This window comes from Budorcas taxicolor, chromosome 11 (genome assembly GCF_023091745.1).
Source record: "Budorcas taxicolor isolate Tak-1 chromosome 11, Takin1.1, whole genome shotgun sequence".
Lineage (NCBI taxonomy): Eukaryota > Metazoa > Chordata > Mammalia > Artiodactyla > Bovidae > Budorcas > Budorcas taxicolor.
In genome coordinates, this window is record NC_068920.1 from 59877057 (window position 1) to 59902940 (window position 25884).

Here is a 25884-nt window from a genome sequence, read left to right on the forward strand (position 1 = left end):
ACAGAATATTTACTATGTGTTATGCACTATTTCAGATATTGGAGTACACTTTTAAATATTCATAATACTCTCTGAACAAGTTATTGTGACTTTCAGACCCACATGTCTCTATTTCTTTTTCAGGTAGCATCATTGTACAAAAAAAAAATCAAATAATGTAAAGGGTGAGGGGAAAGAACAAGGCTCTATATTAATATAATGATTAAATAATTCTTAGGCTGTTAATCTCCCTTATCTGGGGAGTTTTAAGATAAATATCATTCTTAAATTAAAGTGCTCATTAAATATAAACAATTCACCACCATCTTTTTTCCAGATGAAAGGACTTTCCACAAATAGAATTAAAACATAGACAATGGAGAGGAGGGTGGTCCTAAGATGGTGGAGGAATAGGATGGGGAGACCAATTTCTCCCTCACAAATTCATCAAAAGAACATTTCAGTGCTAAGTAAATTCCATAAAACAACTTCTGAATGCTGGCAGAGGACATCAGGCACCCAGATAAGCAGATTATTGTCTTCAAAAACAGGTAAGAAAAAATATAAAAGACGAAAAAGGAGACAAAGGAGGTAGGGAGGGAGCTCCATCCTGGGAAGGAAATCTTGAGAGGTTTCCAAACACCAGGAAAAACACTCTCGCTGCCGAGTCTGTGGAGAGCCTTGGAAGCACAGAGGGCAACATAACAAGAAGGAAAAATAAATAAATAATTAAAACCAACAGATTACAAGCCCAACAGTAACTCCCCCAGTGGAGAAGCAGTGCAGATGCCTGCATCTGCCACTAGCAAGTGGGGGCTGGGCAGGGAGGTGCGGGAGGCGCAGGCTGCAGTGCTTTGTAAGATTCGGGCCAGAACACCCCACGTGTAACAAGAGCAAACTAACTTGGGCTAGCAAACCAGACTGTGGGATAGCTACCACGCGAAAAGCTCAAACATAAGACACCGCCAGGACCTCGCATAGAACAAGGGACGGAACAGAAATAGCCAGTTGCAGACCATCCCCCTCTGGTGACAGGCAGCCAGAGCCATAAGGGCTGGAAGGGGGCAATCGCAGCCCAGGAGAGGCATTACCTACCAAAATGCAAGCAGGCTTCTTTGCTAACTAAGACTTCTGGGGTTCTGGACAGTAATCATTCGCCTGAGAAGGGACGCCAGCGATACACCCAGAAAACTAAGCAGCAGAGACAGGAAAGGCGATAAGTCACAGGCGCCGTGAGCAGGGGCAGGCCCAGCAGGGCTGAGACTCTGCAAGCACACAAGAGTGTTATTTGTTTGCAGCATCCCTCCCTCCCACAGCGCAACTAAACAAGTGAGCCTAAAAAAAAAAGTGTCCACCACCGCCCCTGCTGTGTCAGGGCGGAAACCAGACACTGAAGAGACCAGCAAACAGAAGAAGTTAAACAGAGGGAACTGCCTTGGAAGTGACCCCACACGGCCCACAACACCAGAGAAAGGGCCAGATATATCTTTACTATTTTTACGACCATTCTTTTGTTGTTGTTGTTGTTGTTGTTGTTGTTGATGTTGTGTGATTGTTTTTCTTTTCTTCTTCTTCTTTTTTTTTAACATTTTTAAATTTTTAAGTCCTCTTTTTCTCCTTTAATTTTTATTTTTATAACCTACTATTACTTCTCAAAAAAAATAAAGAGCCTATTTTTAAAGCAAACACCGTATATAGTCTTTTTGTGGTTGTCGTTTTTTAATAATTCCTGTGGCTTTGTTTTTTTTTCTCTTTTTTTCTTCTCCTTCTTCTTCTTCTTTTCTTTACTATTGTATTTTTTAAAATCCAACCTCTACTCTAGATTTTTAATCTTTGCTTTTTGGTATTAGTTGTCAATTTCGTACATTTAAAAACCCAATCTTCAGTACCTAATTTTACCTGAGAGCGAGATTACTGGCGTGACCACTCTCTCCTCCTTTGGACTCTCCTTTTTCTCCACCAGGTGGCCTCTGTCTCTTCCCTCCCTCTTCTCTTCTCTACCCAACTCGGTGAATCTGTGTTCCAGACGGTGGAGAACACTTAGGGAACTGGTCACTGGCTGGATCTGTCTCTCTCCTTTACATTTCCCTCTTTTATCCTCCTGGCCACCTCTGTCTTCTTCCTCCCTCTCCTCTTCCCTGTATAACTCCGTGAACACCTCTGAGCAGTCCAGACAGTGGAGTGCACGTAAGGAAGTGATTACTGGCTTGCTTGCTCTCTCCTCTTTTGATCCCACCTCATCTCATTCCAGTCACCTCTAACTACCCCCTCCCTCTTCTCTTCTCCATGTAACTTAGCGAACCTCTCTGGGTGTCCCTCAATGTGAAGAAACTTTTCATCTTTAACCTAGATGTTTTATCATCAGTGCTGTATAGATGGAGAAGTCTTGAGGCTACTGTAAAAATAAAGCTGAAAACCAGAAGCAGGAGGCTTAAGTCCAAATCCTGAGAACATCAGAGAACTCCTGAATCCAGGAAACATTAATCAGTAGGAGCTCATCAAATGCCTCCATACCTACACTGAATCCAAGCACCACCCAAGGGCCAACAAGTTCCAGAGCAAGACATACCACGCAAATTCTCCAGAAACACAGGAACACACCCCTGAGCTTCAATATACAGGCAGCTCAAAGTTATTCCAAAACCATTGACGTCTCATAACCAATTACTGGTCACTTCATTGCACTCCAGAGAGAAGAAATCCAGCTCCAACACCAGAACTCCAACACAAGCCTCCCTAACCAAGAAACCTTAACAAGCCACTGATACAACCCCACCCACAGTGAGGAAACTCCACAATAAAGAGACCTCCACAAATTCCCAGAATATAGAAAGGCCACCCCAAACGCAGCACTATAACCAAGATGAAGAGACAGAGGAATACCCAGCAGGTAAAGGAACAGGAGAAATGCCCTCCAAACCAAACAAAAGAGGAAGAGATAGGGAACCTACCTGAGAAATAATTCTGAATAATGATAATGAACATCATCCAAAATCTTGAAATCAAAATGGAATCACAGATAAATAGCCTAGAGACAAGGATTGAGAAGATGCAATAAAGGTTTAACAAGGACCTAGAAGAAATTTTAAAAAGTCAGTATATAATGAATAATGCAATAAATGAGATCAGAAACACTCTGGACGCAACAAATAGTAGAATAATGGAGGCAGAAGATAGGATTAGTGAAATAGAAGATAGAATGGTAGAAATAAATCAATCAGAGAGGAAAAAAGAAAAACTAATTAAAAGAAATGGGGACAATCTCAGAGACCTCCAGGATAATATGAAACCCTCCAACATTCGAATTATAGGAGTCCCAGAAGAAGAAGACAAAAAGAAAGACCATGAGAAAATCCTTGAGGAGATAATAGTTGAAAACTTCCCTAAAATGGGGAAGGAAATAATCACCCAAGTCCAAGAAACCCAGAGAGTTCCAAATAGGATAAACCCAAGGCGAAACACCCCATGACACATATTAATCAAATTAACAAAGATCAAACACAAAGAACAAATATTAAAAGCAACAAGGGAAAAACAACAAATAACACACAAGGGGATTCCCATAAGGATAACTGCAGATCTTTCAATAGAAACGCTTCAGGCCAGAAGGGAATGGCAAGACATAAAGTGATGAAAGAAAATAACCTACAGCCCAGATTACTGTACCCAGCAAGGATCTCATTCAAATATGAAGGAGAAATAAAAAGCTTTACAGACAAGCAAAAGCTGAGAGAATTCAGCACCACCAAACCAGCTCTCCAACAAATTCTAAAGGATATTCTCTAGACAGGAAACACAAAAAGGGTGTATAAACCCGAACCCAAAACAATAAAGTAAATGGTAACAGGATCATACTTATCAATAATTACCTTAAACGTAAATGGGTTGAATGCCCCAACCAAAAGACAAACACTGGCTGAATGGATACAAAAACAAGATCCCTCTATATGCTGCCTACAAGAGACCCACCTCAAAACAACGGACACATGCAGACTGAAAGTGAAGGGCTGGAAAAAGATACTCCACGCAAATAGAGACCAAAAGAAAGCAGGAGTAGCAATACTCATCTCCGATAAAATAGACTTTAAAACAAAGGCTGTGAAAAGAGACAAAGAAGGACACTACATAATGATCAAAAGATCAATCCAAGAAGAAGATATAACAATTATAAATATATATGCACCCAACATAGGAGCACCGCAATATGTAAGACAAATGCTAACAAGCATGAAAGGGGACATTAACAATAACACAATAATAGTGGGAGACTTTAATACCCCACTGACACCTATGGACAGATCAACTAAACAGAAAATTAACAAAGAAATGCAAACTTTAAATGATACAATAGACCAGTTAGACCTAATTGATATCTATAGGACATTTCACCCCAAAACAATGAATTTCACCTTTTTCTCAAGTGCTCACGGAAACTTTTCCAGGATAGATAACATCCTGGGCCATAAATCTAACCTTGATAAATTCAAAACAATCAAAATCATTCCGAGCATCTTTTCTGACCATAATGCACTAAGATTAGATCTCAATTACAGGAGAAAAACTATTAAAAATCCCAACATATGGAGGCTGAACAACACGCTTCTGAATAACCAACAAATCACAGAAGAAATCAAGAAAGAAATCAAATTATGCATAGAAACGAATGAAAATGAAAACACAACAACCCAAATTCTGTGGGACACTATAAAAGCAGTGCTTAGAGGAGAGTTCATAGCAATACAGGCATACCTCAAGAAACAAGAAAAAAAATCAAATAAATAACCTAACTCTACACCTAAAGCAACTAGAAAAGGAAGAAATGGAGAACCCCAGAGTTAGTGGAAGGAAAGAAATCTTAAAAATTAGGGCAGAAATAAATGCAAAAGAAACAAAAGAGACCATAGCAAAAATCAACAAAGCCAAAAGCTGGTTCTTTGAAAGGATAAATAAAGTTGACAAACCATTAGCTAGACTCATCAAGAAACAAAGGGAGAAGAATAAAATCAATAAAATTAGAAATGAAAATGGAGAGATCACAACAGACAACACAGAAATACAAAGGATCATAAGAGACTACTATCAGCAATTATATGCCAATGAAATGGACAACGTGGAAGAAATGGACAAATTCTTAGAAAAGTATAACTTTCCAAAACAGAACCAGGAAGAAATAGAAAATCTTAACAGACCCATCACAAGCATGGAAATTGAAACTGTAATCAGAAATCTTCCAGCAAACAAAAGCCCAGGTCCAGATGGCTTCACAGCTGAATTCTACCAAAAATTTCAAGAAGAGCTAACACCTATCCTACTCAAACTCTTTGAGAAAATTGCAGAGGAAGGTAAACTTCCAAATCCATTCTATGAGGCCACCATCACCCTAATACCAAAACCTGACAAAGATGCCACAAAAAAAGAAAACTACAGGCCAATATCACTGATGAACATAGATGCAAAAATCCTTCACAAAATTCTAGCAATCAGAATCCAACAACACATTATAAAGATCATACACCATGACCAAGTGGGCTTTATCCCAGGGATGCAAGGATTCTTCAATATCTGCAAATCAATCAATGTAATTCACCACATCAACAAATTGAAAAATAAAAGCCATATGATTATCTCAATAGATGCAGAGAAGGCCTTTGACAAAATCCAACATCCATTTATGATAAAAACTCTTCAGAAAGCAGGAATAGAAGGAACATACCTCAACATAATAAAAGCTATACATGACAAACCCACAGCAAACATTATCCTCAACAGTGAAAAATTGAAAGCATTTCCCCTAAAGTCAGGAACAAGACAAGGGTGTCCACTTTCACCGCTACTATTCAACATAGTTCTGGAAGTTTTGGCCACAGCAATCAGAGCAGAAAAAGAAATAAAAGGAATCCAAATTGGAAAAGAAGAAGTAAAACTCTCACTGTTTGCAGATGACATGATCCTCTACATAGAAAATCCTAAAGACTCCACCAGAAAATCACTAGAGCTAATCAATGAATATAGTAAAGTTGCAGGATATAAAATCAACACTCAGAAATCCCTTGCACTCCTATACACTAATAATGAGAAAGTAGAAAAAGAAATAAAGGAAACAATTCCATTCACCATTGCAACGAAAAGAATCAAATACTTAGGAATATATCTACCTAAAGAAACTAAAGACCTATATATAGAAAACTATAAAACACTGATGAAAGAAATCAAAGAGGACACTAATAGATGGAGAAATATACCATGTTCATGGACTGGAAGAATCAATGTAGTGAAAATGAGTATACTACCCAAAGCAATCTACAGATTCAATGCAATCCCTATCAAGCTACCAACGGTATTTTTCACAGAACTAGAACAAATAATTTCAAGATTTGTATGGAAATACAAAAAACCTCGAATAGCCAAAGCAATCTTGAGAAAGAAGAATGGAACTGGAGGAATCAACTTGCCTGACTTCAGGCTCTACTACAAAGCCACAGTCATTAAGACAGTATGGTACTGGCACAAAGACAGAAATATAGATCAATGGAACAAAACAGAAAGCCCAGAGATAAATCCACACACCTATGGACACCTTATCTTCGACAAAGGAGACAAGAATATACAATGGAGTAAAGACAATCTCTTTAACAAGTGGTGCTGGGAAAACTGGTCAACCACTTGTAAAAGAATGAAACTAGATCACTTTCTAACACCACACACAAAAATAAACTCAAAATGGATTAAAGATCTAAACGTAAGACAAGAAACTATAAAACTCCTAGAGGAGAACATAGGCAAAACACTCTCCAACATAAATCACAGCAGGATCCTCTATGATCCACCTCCCAGAATACTGGAAATAAAAGCAAAAATAAACAAATGGGATCTAATTAAAATTAAAAGCTTCTGCACAACAAAGGAAACTATAAGTAAGGTGAAAAGACAGCCTTCTGAATGGGAGAAAACAATAGCAAATGAAACAACTGACAAACAACTAATCTCAAAAATATACAAGCAACTTATGCAGCTCAGCTCCAGAAAAATAAATGACCCAATCAAAAAATGGGCCAAAGAACTAAATAGGCGTTTCTCCAAAGAAGACATATGGATGGCTAACAAACACATGAAAAGATGCTCAACATCATTCATTATCAGAGAAATGCAAATCAAGACCACAATGAGGTACCATTTCACACGAGTCAGAATGGCTGCAAGTCTACAAGCAATAAATGCTGGAGAGGATGTGGAGAAAAGGGAACCCTCTTACACTGTTGATGGGAATGCAAACTAGTACAGCCACTATGGAAAACAGTGTGGAGATTCCTTAAAAAATTGCAAATAGAGCTGCCTTATAACCCAGCAATCCCACTGCTGGGCATACACACCAAGGAAACCAGAATTGAAAGAGACACATGTACCCCAATGTTCATTGCAGCACTGTTTATCATAGCCAGGACATGGAAACAACCTAGATGTCCATCATCAGACAAATGGATAAGAAAGCTGTGGTACATATACACAATGGAGTATTACTCAGCCATTAAAAAGAATACATTTGAATCAGTTCTAATGAGGTGGATGAAACTGGAGCCAATTATACAGAGTGAAGTAAGCCAGAAAGAAAAACACCAATACAGTGTACTGACACATATATACGGAATTTAGAAAGATGGTAATGATGACCCTGTATGCGAGACAGCAAAAGAGACACAGATGTAAAAACGGACTTTTGGACTCTGAGGGAGAGGGAGAGGGTGGGCTGATTTAGGAGAATGGCATTGAAACAGGTATATCACCATGTAAGAAACGAAGTGCCAATCTATGTTCGATACAGGATACAGGATGCTTGGGGCTGGTGCATAGGGATGATCCAGAGAGATGATATGGGGTGGGAGATGGGAGGGGGATTCAGGATTGGGAGCTTGTATACACCCGTGGTGTATTCATGTCAATGTATGGCAATACCAATACAGTATTGTAAAGTAAAATAAAATAAAAATAAAATTTAAAAAAGAAGAAGAAAATCATACTGAAACTCAGCTTCAAAAAATAGCCCAAAGTCAAAAAACAGAACTTGCAATAAAAAATAGTGTTCTTAATTTACTAAAATATTTTTTGTCCTTAACTTTGCTTTTCTTTGTCAAATGGAGCAAGATTTTATGAATCTTAAGTGGAATTATCAAAGTAAAATCATATTTAAAGTAAGAAATATTAAAACTATTCAAATCCTACCCAAGTTACACTTAGTTTTATAAACTCTATCTCATCAAAATTTTTCTTCTCAGATCTTGCAATGTCACTACTGGTTTCCAAGTTCTAGAAACATTTAGATAGCACTAATACTACACTCAGAAAGAAGAGACACTAAACTGTTCAGGTTATGTAGCCACTTTTGTTTGTTTGTTTAATTTAATTTTTTTTTTTACTTTATAATATTGTATTGGTTTTGCCATACATCAACATGATTCCGCCACGGGTGTACATGTGTTCCTAATCCTGAACCCCCCTCCCACCTCCCTCCCCATACTATCCCTCGTTTTTATCCAAATAACTTATGTTTGCTTTTCTGGTCTTTTCACTGTGTGAGGATTATAATAAGCATGTACATTATCTATCATTAAAATGTACATGGTGCTATTGAAAGCAAGTTTTTAAAATCAAATTGAAGATAGGAAATAAAAGTCTAAAATTGGTGACTCAAAGAGTCTAATTCCGTGTGCTGCAGCCCATGGGGTCACAAAAAGTCAGTCACAACTGAGCGACTGAACTGAATTGAACTGAATTCCTTATTTGAAGTTTCTAAAGATTAAAATGAAAACATACCAAAATCTCTTTCATATTGTCAGATTCAGTTACCATAAAAGTTATTTTTAACAAACAGGATTTGATGTAAATAGGGTGCAAAATCTTTTTAATAAAGTTCATTTACTATCTTATTCCTTCAGTTCAGTTCAGTCACTTAGTCATGTCCAACTCTTTGTGACACCATGAATTGCAGCATGCCAGGCCTCCCTGTCTTTCACCAACTCCTGGAGTTCACTCAAACTCATGTCCATCAAGTCAGTGATGCCATCCAGCCATCTCCTCTATTGTCCCCTTCTCCTGCCCCCAATCCCTCCCAGCACCAGGGTTTTTTCCAATGAGTTAACTCTCCGCATGAGATGGCCAAAGTACTGGAGTTTCAGCTTCAGCATCATTTGAACTTCAGCATCCAAAGAACACCTAGGACTGATCTCCTTTAGGATGGACTGGTTGGATCTCCTTGCAGTCCAAGGGACTCTCAAGAGTCTTCTCCAACACCACAGTTCAAAAGCATCAATTCTTCGGTGCTCAGCTTTCTTCACAGTCCAACTCTCACATCTATACATGACCACTGGAAAAACCAAAGCCTTGACTAGATGGACCTTTGTTGGCAAAGTAATGTTTCTGCTTGTCAATATGCTATCTAGATTGATATACAATTAATTTTAATGAGATATCCCCAGATTTAATACATGCAAACTTCTTAAATACATACTTAACACATAGCAATCACTTAATAAAGGTTAGCATTTAAATTATTATGATAGTGAGGCAGAGGTTGGTAAACTTTGGTATACTGGCCCACACTATATTATAAAGTACTTTTGTAACTTTTTATTTGATAATATAATGATGTGGGTCAGAAAAGTAAAAAGGCTATCTGAATCAGGGTTTTGAAATTAAACAACAATAACAAGAGTTTCCTTGCTAAACTTTCTGAAATGAGTGGTTTTTGCCTGATGTTACATGTAAATAGGTACATTTAAAACTAAATTCAACATTGGACAAAAATGAGGCATGCTTACCTGTTTGGATTGAAGTTAAATATAATGCTTACCTTTATTAATTGAGTTATTGGGTTAAAAGCTGATAGAAACTGTGAAAGGTGTGTTTTATGTTGGTTTTGTTTTTTTTTTTTTTTTTGCTTTTTTTTTTTTTTTTTTTTTTTTGGCAGTAAGGTAATTCGTGATACCAAGAATTTGATACCAGGCTTAACCACTCTCTAAAATATCTTCTATCTTCATAACAAATAGGGCTCTTTAAATAAGAATTATTCTTACCCTTGGGATCAGCTTCTTCCCCAGGTCACATTCTAATTGAGCTAAACCTTTCTGCTTGCCACTCAAGAAGTTTGGTACAACAAGCAAAACCATACCTGTCTATACCACCTGTTCTCTACATTCTCTATATCTCTTGCTGATTTTTGTAATTACTAAGAAATAAAAGCATTGTAAAACATTAATTTGTGATGATATATTATTTTTATAAAATAAAGATGGCCTGAAAAGATGTAAATATATACTGTTTTACAGGGAATTTTGTTTTTCTCTCATTAAGGGTTCTGCAGTAAGAAATCCAGGACTGTCAGGGCAACTGTGTCATCTTCAATGCAGATCTTCCATTTCCATGTCCATTGTAAAACAATAATTTATGATGATACATCATTTTTATAAAATAAAGGTGGTCTAAACAGACGTAAATGTACACTGTCTTACAGGGAATTTTGTTTTTCTGATATTAAGTGTTCTGAAGCAAGAAATCCAGGACTGTCAGAGCAGCTGTGGCTTCTTCAACACAGATCTTCCACCTCTCCGTCCACATGAGCCGGGTAGTCTTCACTGCCTCCCAGACTACAGGGGGACACAAAGGAATGCTCACTCACTCCTTTTCAGATGTACAAACCGGAAACAGAATACTGAATTTCCAGGTATGACCCCTCATATCAACATTCATTACCATATCACGCTAAACTGGAAGGGAGGACGGAAATATTTCTAGCTGTGCTGCCGTGTGTCCGGCCAAGACTTCCATTTCTATCAACTGCCCTCAGCCGTCACAAAAGGCTTCCCTGGTGGCTCAGATGGTAAAGCGTCTGCCTGCAATGCAGGAGACCCCGGTTCGATTCCTGGGTCGGGAAGATCCCCTGGAGAAGGAAATGGCAATCCACTCCAGCACTCTTGCCTGGAAAACCCTACGGATGGAGGAGCCTCATAGGCTCCAGTCCATGGCGTTGCGGAGTCGGACACGACTGAGCGACTTCACTTCTTCACTTCAAAGCTCCAAGAAGTTACCGTGTTGTCTCCCCAGCCAAGCATGCCCTTAAGTTAATTGTGGCAACTCTTGGTACAGTGATTATAAAATAATAAAACAGTGTTTCTGTAGCACACCCTACAAAGACACATAGACTTACAAAATGCAATGGAGAAGAATATCAGATTTAACTATACACAGTAGGAATAGATTTATACTCTTATGAAGATTAATAAAGAGATAATTTAGAAATTTGATGCCCTGCATTGAAAGCTATTCAAAACTTATATATATATATACACACACCAATTTTGAATTATATCATTTTGTAATTTGTTTTGTTTAACTCTAACAGTTGAAATACATGTGTAGCATAATCTCATTTTTGTTTTCATTTGCATTTTGATAATGACTAGTGACAGTGACTATCCCTTATGTGATCATTTGACTTCTGATTATCTCCTTTAGTAAAATATCTATTTAAGAGTTTTGTACATTTAGTGGACATTTAGATTGCTTCCATGTCCTGGCTATTGTAAATAGTGCTGCAGTGAACATTTGGGTCCATGTGTCTTTTTGAATTATGGTTTTCTCAGGGTATCTGCCCAGTAGCGGAATACTTGAGTCAATGGCAGTTCTACTTTTTTAGTTTCTTAAGGAACCTCCATACTGGTCTGCACAGTGGCTGTATCAGTTTAAGTTCCTGCCAACAGTGCATGAGGATTCCCTTTTCTCCATACCTTCTCTAGTGTTTTTTGTTTGTAGATTTTTTATGATGGCCAGAGAGCTAGTGGGAGCCTGCTGTAAAGCACAGGGAGCTCAACTCAGTGCTCTGTGGTGACCTAGATGGCCTTCAGGGGTCGGAGGGAGGGGATGTATGCAAACATATAGCTAATTCACTTCATTGTACAGTAAAAATTAGCATAATCCTGAATAGCAATGACATTCCAATGAAGGAAAAAAGAAAAATCTTGTACATTGATGTTAGATTGCTTCTTTTCTTCCTGTTGGTTTTGAGAGTTCTTTGTGTAATCTTTCTATATATTTCTTATTTGAAATGTGTGACTTTCAAATATTTTCCCTTTTAGCTTGTATTTTCTGTATGGGCTTCCCTGATAGCTCATTTGGTAAAGAATCTGCCTGCAATGCAGAAGACCTCGGTTTGATTCCTGGGTCGGGAAGATTCTCTGGAGAAGGGATAGTCTACTGACTCCAATATTCTTGGGCTTCCCTTGTGACTCAGCTAGTAAAGAATCTCCCTGAAATGAGGGAGACCTGGGTTCGAACCCTGAATTAGGAAGATCCCCTGGAGAATGGCAAGGCTACCCACTCCAGTATTCTGGCCTGGAGAATTCCATGGACTGGATAGTCCATGGGGTCACAAAGAGTAGGACACAACTGAGCAACTTTCACTTTCACTTTATATTTGTGAAGACGATTAAGACAACTTACTCCTCCTTTAGAGACCTTTCAAAAACATTTTGCTGACTTTATCTTAATGATAAAATTTTAGATGTAGGAGCTTATTAAGACTGTATGAATATTCAAAACAAAAATAGATTGAAAATGAGTACAGATCAGTGCAGATACAGGTATTATTAACAATGTCTCTTGAAATCATTTTTATCTTTGGGCCACTATTTCAAGTAATAATGAAGGGGTCATACTTGTTATGAACCAAGTTATAAGAAAAGTTCAAGGCCTGCAGGTTTAAAAATGCTTTTACATGTCAGAATTATACAACAACAAAATTGATTACAAAATGAAATATTATTTAAAATGTAAGAGATTTGTCAAACAACTACTTTCAAATCATCAAATTCCTAGCTGTGGAATATCATAATTATGAAAGCCACACTTACAGAAGCATGCATTTCTTTTCTTTGAAATATCAAGAGGTCATTCCAGGGCCTTTCTTACTATTCTTCCCATTGACATTGTGGATATATTAAATTCTTGCAAAATGCTTATGAAATGTGTCTATATACACAGCTGTCTACATCCACAGAAGTTCAGAAATCGGATGAAGTTGGGTTGAATGCATGAACAGAAAAGAAAAGCACACTTCCCTTGGCACATCCAAAACATCAGTGATAACACACACATTAAAAGTATTAAAACCTGATATTATTCAGCTGCTAAAAAGAATGAAGTGATGTCATTTGCAACAACACGGATGGACCTAGAGATTGTCATACTGAGTGAAGTCAGACATAGAGAAATATCGCATGATATCATTTACATGCAAAATTTTTTAAAAAAGAAAGATGTGATGAACACACTGCTATGTTTAAAATGGATATTGGATGAAGGCCTACATACTGCACAGGGAGTGCTGCTCAGAATTATGTAACAATGCAAAAGGGGAAAGAGTTTGAAACAGAAAAGGTACCTGTATATGCATAATTGAATCACTTGCTTTACACATGACATTTTGTGAATTTAGGGAACAGCACTATTTCCATGACATTGTGATTCCTGCTTTCCTAAATTTCAGAAACAAAACTGCTATCATCATCTTTATCATCCCTATTATAATCCTCATCCTAGATTACATTATGAACTATATATAAAAGTATATAAACATACTAAACATTTAATTAGAAGGTATATATGCATATAGACACTATGAATAAAATGCATAAATAACTAAACCTAGTACATCATATTTACTGCCTAGATATTAAAGGAAGCAAATTGACTGAGACGTGAACTATAACTAGCTTCACGACAGGAACTAACATTGCCTTATACACATGTGTACAGTTATAACTAAAACAACAAAAGAGTATACTGTCAAAAGAACTGCCAGCGGACATATTCTCTAAATGAGTTGCTGAGTGTGTTTGTGTGTGTGTGTGTGTACACTCTCAGTCGCTCGGTTGTATCTGACTCTTTGGGACCGCCTGGACTGTAGCCCACAAGGCTACATGTTCATGAAATTTCACAGGCAAGAAGACGGGAGTGAGTTGCTGTTTCCTGTTCCAAGGGATCTTCCTGACCCAGGGATGGAACTCGTGTCTCTTGCATCTCCTGCATTGGCAGGCAGATTCTTTTCCACCGTGCCATCTGAATGGAATTGGGAGGATACCTGTTAATGATTCTATTGACAGATGCTCATTTTCCTTGTGAATATCAATTCAAAGGTTTAAAAATAATATCGCTTAGAGAAGGATGGAGGACTAGGCAAGGCACACTAATGTAAATGCAATTGTGGAAACTTTGTGTAATTCTGAAAAGAACTTCTAACATTTTCCTCACATTAAAAATGCATATATTTTATTTTTCAATATTAATTAGCATTGGGGTAGTTTGGAAGGCAGTGATGAAATAATTCAAAGCAGATTATTTGGGGGTCAAAATTGCTACATAGAATATAGAAATATGTACAAAGTAAAAGTGTTGAGACAAACAGGGAGATTCTTCTATAGAATGCAGTTGGGAAAAATACTCAGATTTGCTTTTGTTATGATGATTGAAGTAATTCCTCATGAGAGTAGAGTGGGCTAAATAAACATATTCTTAGTGTCTATTGATCCTTTGAAGTTTCTGGATTTTGCCAGGATTCTGACATAGGGCAAGGTAATATGCATTTGTTCATTCACTTGTTCAATTCCTCCTTCAAATAGTCATTACTTAACTGCTACTGGTCAGTTTCCATGCAATTGAACCAAAAAAAATGCCAACAATAGAAGTGGAAAAATAGAAGCTGTGATTTAGGTAAGGAATCTTGCATGGTTTAAGGTATATTTAAGCCAAAATTCTTAAGAGCTTGAATTCTATTTTGTTTTTTCATAAAGTATGTCATGAACATCGTTCTTTATTCACAATACAAGATTATTTAGGTATGAAATATTGAAGGCGCTTTGACTAATTATCCCGCCAGGCACCTCTGTCCGTGAGGATTCTCCAGGCAAGAACACTGCAGTGGGTAGCCATTCCCTCCTCCAGAGGATCTTCCCAACCCAGGGATCGAACCCAAGTCTCCCGCATTACAGGCAGAGTCTTTACTATCTGAGCCATCAGGGAAGCCTAAGAAATATTTAAGCACAGTCAACTGTGGGTTATTTTAAAGTATCTAAAAGTATCTTATAAGCTAGCAATAGTCAAGTTTTTAAGGAGAAAATATAGATATTTAAAATCTTTATCTGGTAACTGTGTGACAAACAGCTAAAACATTTATAAATATTCTCATCACAGTATATTTATATGTTTTCTGTCACTCAGTGGAGTCCAATTTTTTGTGACCCCATGGACTGCAGCACACCAGGCTTCCCTATTCATCACCAACTCCTGGAGCTTGCTCACACTCATGTCCATTGAGTTGGTAATGCCCTCCTACCATCCCGTCCTCTGTCATCCCATCTCCTCCTGCCTTCAATCTGTATTTTAAGTAACAATTTTCTCAATGCTGCAATCACATCCTTGTTCCAAAGGCTGTATACCATGGGATTGAACATTGGAGTCACTATGGTGTAGAACAGAGAGGAGTCTGTCAGTTCCTGCAGAATGTCTGGATTTGGGCCTTAAGAGGTGATGGTAGCAGATCCAAAGAATAAAAGCACAACCAACAGGTGAGAAGAACACGTGGAGAAGGCTTTGGCTCTTACTCCGGCTGTTGGCAACCTCAGAATAGTGGAACTGATTTTGCTGTAAGAGGCAAGGATCAGCATAAAAGGTACAGCAACAAACAGCAGAGCTCCTGCATAGACTGGGAGCTCATGTGCAAAAGTGTCTCCACAGGCCAGCTTCAGAATGGGGGGATGTCACAGAAGTGGTTAATCTTGTTTGAATGACAGAAATGCAGAGAGATCCGGCACATATGCCCTATCTGCACTGGGATTCCACTGACCCAAGAGCCCACAGCCAGCTGGAGGCACAGCTTTGCGGTCATGACCAGGGGATAGTGCAGAGGGTCACAGACGGCTACACAGCGGTCATAGGCCATCACCACCAGGAGGAAGCACTCAGTGGCTCTGAGGATAAGGAAGAAGCACATTTAGGCAGCACAGTCCAGCACAGAAATGCTTCTGTCCTGAGCCCAAAGGTTCACCAGAATCCTAGGAAGAGTGACGGGACTTGGAACAGATTTCCAAGGTGGAAAAGTTTGCCAAAAGGAAATACATGGGTTTGTGCAGTGCAGGGTCAAGCCTAGTTAGTATTATTATGAGACTGTTTCCAGTTAAGATAATGATGTGAATGATGGAGAACAGCCCAAATAGCCCTTGGAGGTTTGGAAGGTCAGAAAACCCCAGGAGTACAGAGTCTATCACTTTGGACATGTTGTCTTTTGCTTCCATATCTTCATATTTCATCTGTGGAAATGATCCAGTCAGAGGTACTATTATTTCACTTTCACTAGCTCTTGTTTTCTTATTTACAAAACAGGAGGCTGCAACTTTTATTTTTCAATTTCCTATAAAAACCAAACCTATAACACCAGGTGCTCTAAATGTATGATGAAGTGTGTTTTTCATCATTATTAAATCTATCTGTAAATTTAAAAAAACCACTTTAATCTTTCTTTCTCTGCTATCTACAATATTTATTTAGTTCTGAAGATATGTGATTGTAATTTTTCTATTCATCTGACCACTCAAAAATACAAATTCTGAATTTAAGTTCCTTTGTGAAATAACTTGATATTTTCATTTGACCTCTCCATTCTGTTTTTCATTATCAATTCAAAATTAATTTTTTTTTGCTTTTTTAAATGTCTTAAGCAATATAAAATAGTTTTAGGGATATATATGGTTAATTTTTTTTAATGAGTTTTTTTTCAGTTGTATTTCCAACATCTTTTTAACTTTGACATTCTGCATATTTAGCTATTTTTATAAAACAAAATTCATCAGCTAACCACTCAATATTTTTAACTGGTATTTAATTTTTAAAATTGTGTATAGCAAAACCAATACAATATTGTAAAGTAATTAGCCTCTAATTAAAATAAATTTATATTAAAATAAATAAAAATAAAAATTGTGTATTTCAATATAGTGTGTACAAATTCAGCAGTCATAATTTTTATTCAGATTGCTGCTATATTTTATAAAGATTAATGATTAGAAAGATGAAAAATGTATTTTAAAAACATTATGTCCATACATGGAATAATATCACTGTTCAAGGTTTATATATTTACTCACAAATGTTGTTATATTATTTTGTGGTTTTTTATTTTAATTTAGCCATTAAAGTACATGTGTATCATAACTTTAATTTTAATTTGCATTTCAAAATGCAAATGCTAATGCTGAAGATGATGAGGAAGTTTTATGTTATTATTTTAATTCTGTGTATCCTTATAGTAAAGTATCTATCAAAGAGTTTTGTACATTTATTGATTAGGTTGCTTCTGCTCTTGCTACTGATCTTTGGGAGATTTTGTATTATCTATATACATTTCACTTTTTTGAATATGTGATTCACAAATACTTCCACATCTGTTTTACATTAATCTTTTGTTGAGACAAGAAGACAACTTATTTTATCCTTATGAGTCCCTCTTTACATATTTAGCAGGCTTAATCTTAATAATACAATTTTAATTATAGGAACTTATTATGACTCAATTGTTCAAAGGAAAGACATTGAAATAACCACGTATCAATACTGATGTAGCTATTATTAATCACAAGCTCTTGAACTAGTTTTCCCTACTTTAAGATGCTATTTTAAATAATCATGAAAGTGTCATACTTGCTATGAGCCACGTTTTAAGGAATCTGCAAAGCCTACAGATTTAGCAATGATTTTTAATATCAAAGATCATGTAACAGCAGAACAATGTGGATGACAAAGTTAAATATTATTTTTAAAATAAAGTATTTGCCTAAAAAATAAAATGCTTTTAGAACATCAAATGTCTGTAAAAAGTTATATTTATGAAAAACAAAGTAACAGAAACATGCAACACTTTTCTTTAAAATATCAATAGATCGATAGATCTTTCTAAAGTTAGACCTTTCTTGCTAATCTCCCATTGACACTGGGAGCATATTAAAATATTACAAAATACTAGTGAAACGTGTCTGTATCCTCAGCAGTCCTTATCAGATGAAAGCGTGTTGAGTACACGCACACCAAAGAGAAGCATCCTTGAAACACCTGAAGTATTCAGCCACAACACACACATGATCATCATTAAAGTCTACAAACACTTTCATCTGATATATGAACTTCTTGGGATATGGACTTCTTGAGGATACTGACAGGTTTCACTGTTATTTTGTAATATTTTAATATGCTCCCAGTGTCAATGGGAGATTAGCAAGAAAGGTCTAACTTTAGAAAGATGGATAGGATGTGGAGAAAAGGGAACGCTGTTGTACAGTTGGTAGGAATGCACATTGATACAGTCACTATGGAGTACAGTATGGAGAATTCTTTAAAAAAAAAAAACACTAGTAATAAAACTACAATGTTGTTGTTCAGTCACTCAGTCATGTCCAACTCTTTGAGACCCCATGGACTGCTGCACACCAGGCTACCCTGTCCTTCACTATCTCATGGTTTGCTCAAGCTCATGTCCATTGAGTCAGTGATGCCATCCAGCCATCTCATCCTCTGTCGTCCCCTCTCCTCCTGCCCCCAATCCCTCCCAGCATCAGGGTCTTTTCCAATGAGTCAACTCTTCGCATGAGGTGGCCAAAGTACTGGAGTTTCAGCTTCAGCATCATTCCCTCCAAAGAAATCCCAGGGCTGACCTCCTTCAGAATGGACTGGTTGGATCTCCTTGCAGTCCAAGGGCCTCTCAAGAGTCTTCTCCAACACCACAGTTCAAAAGCATCAATTCTTCAGCACTCAGCTTTCTTCACAGTCCAACTCTCACAACCATAGCCTTGAGTAGATGGACCTTTGTTGGCAAAGTAATGTCTCTGCTTTTCAATATGCTATCTAGGTTGATCATAACTTTTCTTCCAAGGAGTAAGCATCTTTTAATTTCATGGCTGAAGTCACCATCTGCAATGATTTTGCAGCCCAGAAAAATAAAGTCTGACACTGTTTCCCCTGTTTCCCCATCTATTTGCCATGAAGTGATGGGACTGGATGCCATGATCCTCGTTTTCTGAATGTTGAGCTTTAAGCCAACTTTTTCACTCTCCTCTTTCACTTTCATCAAGAGGCTTTTTATTTCCTCTTCACTTTCTGCCATAAGGGTGACGTCATCTGCATATCTGAGGTTATTGATATTTCTCCCGGCAATCTTGATTCCAGCTTGTGCTTCTTCCAGCCCAGCGTTTCCCATGTTATACTCTGCATACAGGTTAAATAAGAAGGGTGACAATATATAGCCTTGATGTACTCCTTTTCCTATTTGGAACCAGTCTGTTGTTCCATGTCCAGTTCTAACTGTTGCTTCCTGACCTGCATATAGGTTTCTCAAGAGGCAGGTCAGGTGGTCTGGTATTCCCATCTCTTTCAGAATTTTCCACAGTTGATTGTGATCCACATAGTCAAAGACTTTGGCATAGTCAATAAAGCAGAAATAGATGTTTTTCTGGAACTTTCTTGCTTTTTCCATGATCCAGCGGATGTTGGCAATTTGATCTCTGGTTCCTCTGCCTTTTCTAAAACCAGCTTGAACATCTGGAAGTCCACAGTTCATGTATTGCTGAAGCCTGGCTTGGAGAATTTTGAGCATTACTTTACTAGCGTGTGAGATGAGTGCAATTTTGCGGTAGTTTGAGCATTCTTTGGCATTGCCTTTCTTTGGGATTGGAATGAAAACTGACCTTTTCCAGTCCTGTGGCCACTGCTGAATTTTCCAAATTTGCTGGCATATTGAGTGCAGCACTTTCACAGCATCATCTTTCAGGATTTGAAATAGCTCTACTGGAATTCCATCACCTCCACTAGCTTTGTTTGTAGTGATGCTTTCTAAGGCCCACTTGACTTCACATTCCAGGATGTCTGGTTCTAGGTGAGTGATCACACCATCAAGATTATCTAGGTCGTGAAGATCTTTTTTGTATAGTTCTTCCATGTATTCTTGCCACCCCTTCTTAATATCTTCTGCTTCTGTTAGGTCCATACCATTTCTGTCCTTTATCGAGCCCATCTTTGCATGAAATGTTCCCTTGGTATCTCTAATTTTCTTGAAGAGATCTCTAGGCTTTCCCATTCTGTTGTTTTCCACTATTTCTTTGCATTGATCACTGAGGAAGGCTTTCTTATGTCTTCTTGCTATTCATTGGAACTCTGCATTCAGATGCTTATATCTTTCCTTTTCTCCTTTGCTTTTCGCCTCTCTTCTTTTCACAGCTATTTGTAAGGCCTCCCCAGACAGCCATTTTGCCTTTTTGCATTTCTTTTCCATGGGGATGGTCTTGATCCCTGTCTCCTGTACAATGTCACGAACCTCAGTCCATAGTTCATCACGCACTCTATCTATCAGATCTAGTCCCTTAAATCTATTTCTCACTTCCACTGTATAATCATAAGGGATTTGATTCAGGTCATACCTGAATGGTCTAATGGTTTTCCATACTTTCTTCAATTTAAGTCTGAATTTGGCAATAAGGAGTTCATGATCTGAGCCATGGTCAGCTCCTGGTCTTGTTTTGTTGACTGTATAGAGCTTCTCCATCTTTGGCTGCAAAGAATATAATCAATCTGATTTCGGTGCTGACCATCTGGTGATGTGCATGTGTAGAGTCTTCTCTTGTGTTGTTGGAAGAGGGTGTTTGCTATGACCAGTGCATTTTCTTGGCAAAACACTATTAGTTTTGCCCTGCTTCATTCCGTATTCCAAGGCCAAATTTGCCTGTTACTCCAGGTGTTTCTTGACTTCCTACTTTTGCATTCCAGTCCCCTATAATGAAAAGGACATCTTTTTAGGGTGTTAGTCATTACCCCTACCATGGGCCAAACTACAGGGAGGGAACACAGCCCCACTCATCAGTAGAAAAGCAGATGAAAGATTTACTGAGTATGGCCCCACCCATCAGAGCAAGATCCAGATTTCCCCACAGCCAGTACCTCCCAGCAAGAAGCTCCCACAAGCTTCTTACCCTTATTCATCAGAGGGAAGACAGAATGAAAACCACAACCACAGAAAACTAACCAAACTTATTACATGGACCACAGCCTTTTCTCACTTAATGAAACTATGAGCCTTGTAGGGCCACCTAAAATGGACAGGTAATGGTGGAGAGTTCTGACAAAGTGTGGTCCACTGGAGAAAGGAATGGAAACCACTTCAGCATTCTTGCCTTGAGGACCCCATGAACAGTATGGAAAGGAAAAAAGATATGACACTGAAACATGAGTTTCCCAAGTTGGTAGATGCCCAATATGCTACTGAAGAGTGAAAAAATAGCTCCAGAAGGGATGAAGAGGCTGAGCCAAAGTGGAAACAACACTCAGCTGTGGGTGTGTCTGGTGGTAAAAGTAAAGTCCGATGTTGTAAAGAACAACACTGCATAGGAACCTTGGTCCACGTATCAAGGTAAATTAGAAGTGGTCAAATAGGAGATGGCAAGAGTGAACATTGACATTTTAGGAATCAGTGAACTAAAATGGATGGGAATGGGTAAATTTAATTCAGATGATCACTATATCTATTACTGTGGGGAAGAATCCCTTAGAAGAAATGGAGTAACTCTCATAGTCAACAAAAGAGTCTGAAATGTAGTACTTGGGTACACTCTCAAAAATGACAGATCTCTGTTTCCAAGGCAAACCATTCAATATCACAGTAATCCAAGGCTATGGTCCAACCACTAATGCCAAAGAAGCTGAAACTGAATGGTTCCATTATGACCTCCAAGACTTTCTAGAACTAACACACCCAATATGTGTCCTTTTCATCATAGGGGACTGGAATGCAAAAGTAGGAAGTCAAGAAACACCTGGAGTAACAAGTAAGTTTGGTCTTTGAGTACAAAATGAAGCAGGGCAAAGTCTAACAGAGTTTTGCCAAGTGAATGCATTGGTCATAGCAAACACCCTCTTCAACAGCACAAAAGATGACTCTACACATGGACATAACCAAATGGTCAATACCAAAATAAGATTGATTATATTCTTTGCAGCCAAAGATGGAGAAGCTCTATATAGTCAGCAGAAACAAGATTGGGAGCTGATTGTGGCTCAAATCATGAACTCTTTATTGCAAAATTCAGACTTAAATTGAAGAAAGTAGGGGAAACCACGAGGCCATTCAGGTATAACCTAAATCAAATCCTTTATGATTATACAGTGGAAGTGACAAATCAATTCAAGGGATTAGATCTGATAGACAGAGTGCCTGAAGAACTATAAATGGAGGTCTGTAATGTTGTAAAGGAGGCAGTGATCAAAATCATCCCCATGAAAACTTCCATAAGACTCAGCACTCCTACTCCTGGGTATATTCCCTGAGAAAACCATAATTCAAAGAGATATGCAGCACTATTTACAATAGCCAGGACATTGGAGCAACCTAGATGTACACTGACAGATGAATGGATAAAGAAGTAGTGGTACATATATATGTAGTAGAATATTACTCAGTCATAGAAAGTAATGCATTTGTGTCAGTTCTAATCAGGTGGATGAATCTAAAGCATGCTATATAGAGTGAAGTAAGTCAGAAAGAGAAAAAACAAATATTGTATATTAATGCAAATAAAATGGACTCTAGAGAATTAGTACTGATGAATCTATTTGCAGGGCAGGATTAGAGAGGCAGACATGCTGAACAGACTTGTGAACACAGCAGGGGAAGGAGAGGGTGGGGAAAATTGAGAGAGTAGCCATGAATCATTTACATTACCGTGTGCAAAACAGATCTAATGGGAAGTTGCTGTGTAACACAGCTCAGCCCAGTACTCTATGACAACCTAGAGAGGTGGGATGGGGTGGAGAATGGGAGGGAGGTTCAAGAGAGAGGGGACATATGTATCGTTAGGGTTGATCCACCTTGCTGTGTGGCAGAAAACAGTACAACATTGTAAAGCAATTATCCTCCAATTAAAAAAATAAAAATAAAAAAGCACCAAAATCTACATTCCTGAGAAATGTTTCCTGCCACAATACAGCTTTTCACCAGATGAACAGACACAAGAGGGGTACTATCTACTACCACTTACCATTGTGAAACATTAATATGTATGCAGATATAGTCTCCTTTAGAATTTTATTTAAGCCTGCGAGATTACTTCACAGAGCGCTTCTGGTGGGGTGGTCTGACTAGTCTTATACTTTAAAAATAAAGACATTGGAGTGTCAGGTTCCTTATGCTCTCCTGCTTTCCCATTCTTAGATATGACTTCTGCACCCTTCCAAGGATGAAAGATAGAGAAGGAAATGGCAACCCACTCCAGGATCCTTGCCTGGAAAATCCCATGGACAGAGGGGCCTGGTGGGCTGCAGTCCATGGGGCCGCAAAGAGCTGGGCACAACTGAGTGACTAACACTAAGGATGAAAGTAGTGGAGACAAGACTGAACACTTGTTGACACCTATCTTCATGTTATTAGCCAAAATTGAGTCATTGCTTCATAGTCAGCTGGAATGCAGGCTGAGAAATTGGATATTTCAAATCCTCATAGTGTAGCTAAATTGGTTATGAGATTGAAGTTTTGAATTTGTATATTCTGAGCAGGTCTACACCATCTCTTATATTATTTTCTGTGAACATCATTATTTTCTGTGTATTAGTTGTCTCTTGCAGTTTTAGTAAATTACCACCATCTGAGTGCCTTAAAATTTGTTATCTTAGAGTTCTGTAGATGATAGGTCAAAAGTGTTGGGAGGGCCACATTCTTTTTTTTATGCTCTAGTGAGTATTCCATCTTTCTTGTTCAATTAAATTATTGGCAGAATATGCTTCCTTGAGGTTGTTGGACAGAGGACTGATTCTTTGCTGGCAGACCACCAAATGCCATGCTCACTTTCTGGAGATCAGGATAGTCCTTACTCTTTGTCCCAACAGACTTTGGAGCCAGCAATGACAAAATGAGCCCTCCTTTGCTCTGCTCCATCTGTGATAACCAATTTTTTGAATATTGCTTTTCTTTCTCTTCTTGTTCTCAAGGCTTATGTGATCAGATTGGTTCTACCTGAATAATCTCCCCATCTCAATGATTTATGATATTAATCATATCTATAAAGTCTGTTTTGTCAAGTAATGTAGTGTACTTGTTTCCAGGGATTCTAGTTCATCTCACCTGAAGAGATATCTATCACAATCTCCGAAAGAAATAGCATGACTGGCTTATATGGTCTTCATTTGATTTAACCATTAACTTCCATAAATTATTCTCTGATACACCATATGATAGTATATCCCAGGATAAAAACAGTTCAGTTCAGTTCAGTTCAATCGCTCAGTCGTGCCCGATTCTTTGCGACCCCATAAATCGCAGCACGCCACGCCTCCCTGTCCATCACCAACTCCCGGAGTTCACTCAAACTCATGTCCATCGAGTCGGTGATGCCATCCAGCCATCTAATCCTGTCATCCCCTTCTCCTCCTGCCCCCAATCCCTCCCAGCATCAGGGTCTTTTCCAATGAGTCAACTCTTCACATGAGGTGGCCAAAGTATTGGAGTTTCAGCTTTAGCATCATTTCTTCCAATGAACACCCAGGACTGATCTCCTTTAGGAAAGACAGGTTATAATTAAAACTAAAACTAGAGAATGAAATAATTGTCAAAAGAACTGTAGCAGAAGTTCCCAGGGACAGCTACAACAAATCATCTCTTAATGTTGCTGATTTGAGGATGGAATTGGGAAGATGGGCATTAATAATCCTAGTGAGATATGTTCACTTTCCTTCATTATATCAGTCAATGATTTAAAGGGGATAAAGACATGGGAGGTTAGTCCAGACACACTAATGTAATGCAGTTGTACAGACTGTGGGTAATTCTGAAAATAACTTCTAAAACTTTTCTTCACTTTTATATCCATATATGTTTTCTTTTAAAAATTCAAATTGATATAGATTTAGCTGTCAGAATGCAGTTATGTAACAGATGAAATAATGCAAAGCAAATTATTTTGGATCAAATTTGCTAAGCAGAACATGCAAATATGTGCAAAGTAAACCAGTTAAGATGAGTAGGAAGGTACTCTTTTATCATGCACTTAGGAAGAGAAAAAAGATTATGAATGCTATTCTTTTGGTTTTATGATTGGAGTAACTTCACGTGAGTTTATAGTGGATAAGCAAATATGCTCCCAGTATTACTGGTTCTCTGAAAAATCTAGATTTTTTGCTAGCAGTCTGATGTTGGCACTAGCAATATTCATTTACCCATTCACTCATTCAATCCCTCCTGCAAACATCCAATTTTTAACTGCTGTTCCTGCTACTGCTAAGTCGCTTCAGTCATGTCCGACTCTGTGCGACCCCATAGACGGCAGCCCACCAGGCTCCCCCATCCCCAGGATTCTCCAGGCAAGAGTACTGGAGTGGGTTGCCATTTCCTTCTCCAATGCATGAAAGTAAAAAATAAAAGTGAAGTCGCTCAGTCGTGTCCAAATCTTCGAGACCCATGGACTGCAGCCTACCAGGCTCCTCCATCCATGGGATTTTCCAGGCAAGAGTACTGGAGTGGGGTGCCATTGCCTTCTCCTTTCAACTGCTAGTAGTCATTTTCTGTGCTATAGAATCAAAGAATGCCAATAAATGCAAGTGTGGAGATAGAGATAATTATTTAGATAAATAAACATACATTTTTCAGCATATTTAAGCCAAAAAACCTAACTGATTCAATTTTGTTTTAGCTTTTTTAATATGTAAATTACTATGTAATTCATGAGGCAGGATTATTCCTTAGGCATGGAGGATTGACGACACATTTACCTGGTATATATCGAAGCCCAGTAAATTGTGGGTTAGGTTACTAAAGTATTCATAAGTGCATCTGAGAAT

General features: G+C 38.1%; 1 pseudogene; it reads right to left on the bottom strand.

Annotated features, from left to right (window-relative positions):
* Positions 1–10503: 10503 nt before the first annotated feature.
* On the bottom strand, positions 10504–16331 carry LOC128055644 (olfactory receptor 10AG1-like; annotated as a pseudogene).
* Between the last annotated feature and the right edge of the window lie 9553 nt (positions 16332–25884).